This window comes from Schistocerca americana, chromosome 3 (genome assembly GCF_021461395.2).
Source record: "Schistocerca americana isolate TAMUIC-IGC-003095 chromosome 3, iqSchAmer2.1, whole genome shotgun sequence".
Lineage (NCBI taxonomy): Eukaryota > Metazoa > Arthropoda > Insecta > Orthoptera > Acrididae > Schistocerca > Schistocerca americana.
Genome location: NC_060121.1, coordinates 373,207,816 through 373,211,882, shown reverse-complemented (window position 1 = coordinate 373,211,882; position 4,067 = coordinate 373,207,816).

The following is a 4,067-nucleotide window of genomic DNA, read 5'->3' as shown; positions in this document are numbered from 1 at the left end:
AATGGCCATCTTCAGAAGCTGCTGGTCATGAGCGGAATTGGGTGCGTTTCGTTCTCCAAATACCGTCCATGACCAACGGCATCTGAAAATGTCCGTCGAAGGAAAGCCGTTTTTCCAGTTTTTTTGTTTACATTTCAGCTCTACACAGAATTCTTGTTTCCTGATTTGAATAACGAATTTACCTAAATAAATTAGTAAACTCAAGATTTCCTGACCTTATGATGGGACCAAAGGCTCTAAATGTCATTAGGCTTAAGACGTTTTTTAAAATAAAACTACGATTTTTTGTGCAAAGTAGTAGTGATGGTTTTCAGTCCGAAAATTTGTTTGCGGCAGCTTCATACCTGCATAACTGTTCCAACCCACACACATCTGAACCAGCTTACTGTATTTACCTCTTGATCTCTCTCTACAATTTTTACCTTCTCCACTTCACCACTACTACCAAACTGAAGATTCCTTGGCGGTGATGTGTCCTACCAACCTATTCCTTCTTCTAATCAGGCTGTGCTATAAATGTGTTTTCTCAATTCTATTCAGTATCAACTCTTATTATGTAAATTACAGGTGGGAGGGGGGAATCAGCAGTGACCAGTGACCAGTGAAAATGTGTGGATGACTTTACCTGTCATGTGTAGTGCCAGCAGTTACGTGCGGAGCAGATATTGTTAGAATATTAGGGTGTATTTCGCGATTGGGGTGTGATCCCCTTATTACACTTAACGAAACGCAAAATGCGGAAGGATACGAACATATTTTACAGTTCTGTGAACTGCGTACAGCAGAGGGACAGGACGATGTTTACTGTTACATTGCGCACGGAGAGGGAAAAATGAACTGTATGTATGGTGTCTGATTTTTTTCCCAACAGCATTTCGCGAGAATGACGTCGCCTTCCTCCCAACGATTCCCATAATGTTCCTTGGCAACCTCTTCACTCTTGAAGTTTTTGTCTTGACAAAATCTGTCGCTTCAGTCCTATCTCCCAGCTGAATTGCTTTACCTCTTTCTTCGCGCACGCTCTGTCATTCCGAACACTGCAACAGTATTCAAGAGTAGGTGACGAATCTTGAATGTCATCTTCACTGCAATTACTCTACACTTTCCCCTAACTTGCCACTACATTTAAGTCTCCTGGCCAATCTCTCCAAACTGATGTTTTCATTTCACACAGTTTTATAATGACATCTCTGTAGCTCCTACATTTAAACGAAGAGATGGCGCTGGTATTACCGTTATTTTGGAAAGCTATAGGAAGTAAGATTAGGATTTAATGTTCCGTCGATAATGTGGTCATCAGAGGTGCGGCATAAGCACGGATTGGGGAAGAACGCGGAAGGAAATCGATTGTGACCTTCAAGGGACCAACCCCTGTCATTCTGCTTAAATGATTAACGGAAACCACGGAAATCGTACATCTGGATGGTGGGACGAAGATTTTAATCACTATCTTCCGAAAAACCACTAGTCAAGTATCTTACAACTCCACCACATCTCTTGTTGCTTAACGTCAAATTACGCCTGTGTTCATGCAGTATTTACCACTTCAGATTTAAGGTATGCTGCGATTCAATTCAGGTGGAAGGAAGGACAGTTAGATGCTTAATCACGACGATAGGTTATAGATCTTGAATATAGAAATGGACAGGTTGAAGCGACGAGGGAGGTAATGAAGCGCAGTAGCTGCAGGAGAAAGATTTCTGGTTAGATGAGTACAAGCTTAACAAACTCAATAAGGGGAATGAAGGGGGTGGTCTAATAATGAACGAAAAAGTAAGAATACAGGTGAAATATGAATAACAAAGTTTTGTTGTCATAACCACGAATGATGTAAGTCCACGACTCAAACCACAGTTACATACAGGGGCTGGACAAAAATACAAGAACACCGTGTGAAATGCATGCTTGAAAATAATTGCAAATGTTAGCCAAGCCTGCAGGGTGGGGTGGTGTATTTGACCAGGAACAACACCTGTGGAATGTCTTCAATCCGTTGCAAGTGCCAGTCGCGGTAAAAAAATGTTCTGTTGGCGGTGCATTATGTTTGAAGTAAGTGAATTCGACTGTGGTCGAACTATTTGGTGCTGTACAGTGGGTACTTCCATAACCAAGCTAGCCAAAGTTTCCGGTACTTCAAGAGGCACCGTATCTGAGATTTATTGGGCATACAGGGAAAATAATCATCCGGTAAGTCACAACGCAGACGGGAGAGTGTTGAGTGACACTGACGAACGGCCATTTTAGAGGGCTGTTAAGAAAAATAAGAGGGCGACAGATGCAAAAGTAACATGCAATCGCGAACCCTGTCAGCAGTAAAACACGAAGGGAGCTCCAGAAGTAGGGAACTGCAGGGCGAGCTGGAATTTTAAAATCACTCATCCGTGATTTAAATGCTTGTAACAAGAAAATGCGGTGCCGAAGCCACAAAGCCTGACCTAGGGAGCACTGGACGACTGTCATTTGGTCGGAGGAGTCTTATTTCATACTGTTTCAACTTCTGGCCACGTTTAAGTCTTAAGTGTGAAACGCGGGGACGGTTCGGTGATAAGGGCAGCCATATCATGCTATTCCACGTGCCCTGTGATCACACTGCAAAGTCGCACTACTGTCAAGGATTACGTGACCATTTTGGATGATCGGGTCCATCTCTTGGTACAACGATTGTTCTCGAATGATGATGCTATGTTCCAAGACGACAGGGTCCCTGTTCACAAGCTCGCATCGTCCAGGACTGGTTTTGTGAGCACGAGCCATCTTCCATGACTGCTAGTCACTCGATCTTGATATTTTTGAGCCTTTGTGGTCTATTCTGGAGAGAAGGGTGTTCTGTTGATCAGCATCCACCTCCATCGTCGTTACTTGAACTTACTACTTTGCAAGAAGAATGGTATAAGATTCCATTGAAAACCATGCCGACCTGTATTCGTCCATTGCAAGACTGTGTGGAAGCTGTTTTGAACGCCAACAGTGTTCCTACACGGTATTAGGCACGTTTAATGTATTGTGTTTGTGATGTTGCCATAAACTCTACAAGAGAATTATGGAAATAGGATAGGAGGTAAATGATGAGATTGGTTATGTGATACGCGAAAAAAAGGAGAAAGGGCACTGAATGACCTATGTCCTGGAGAGGACATCCCTTCCGAATTATTGAGATTCTTTGGCAAACCAAACATGACCAAACTCTTCACCTGGCAGGTAGCCAGACGAAATAACACTCAGATTCCACAATGAATTTGAACAGTCAGTTCCGAAGAAAGCGGACGCTGACAGGTGTATCGCCGAACGGTCTTTTTTTTATTTTTTTAAATCATCTACGTAAACTACTAACACAAATTATCTATAGAAGAATGGAACGATAGATTGCACCCAATCCGGGAATATGACTGGGACTTTCGCAGCAGATACCTTTCACCACTGACATTAAAATAATCGTGCTTATCTTCTGCGCGATGGGCAGGTTTTTGTTAATTTTTTTAAAGCTCCTTTGAATGAAATTTCTTTTACCATCCCTAACTGGTTACAAATATGTTCAGGGGCAAATATATATTGAACAATAATATTTTTTCTTCACGATGAATGCTGTAAGATGACTCCTAATAATAAACCTTTAGAACGTCACAATACTTGCTGCAAATAGATCCACTCTTCCAAAAGCACAGAGCCTCATCTGCATATTTTGCCGAACGAGCAATCCTGGATGAAATTCATCTGAGTTACATCATTTCTCCGATAAAACCTTATGCTGGAGAGCTTGCGACTTTGGAAAATTAAGGTTTTGCGTGTTTTGATCTGTCCGCCACGCCTACTTAGACCAGGTAGTGGAGCGTCGGCTTAGGCTAAGATTAAAGCTTGAACATGGGTCTGACAATTTTGATAGTGCCATATCGTCCTCAAAATTATCAACTTCAAAAATTTGATGGTACCACTCAGCTACGGTACCAGCCACATTCACAGGCAAAAAAGTAATACACACTGAGAAACTTATGGGCTTTTTTTTCCCGAAAGAGCACAGACGCTGTTCAATTATGTGGAGAGCGGTGTAAGGTCGACATCATGAAAGTAGA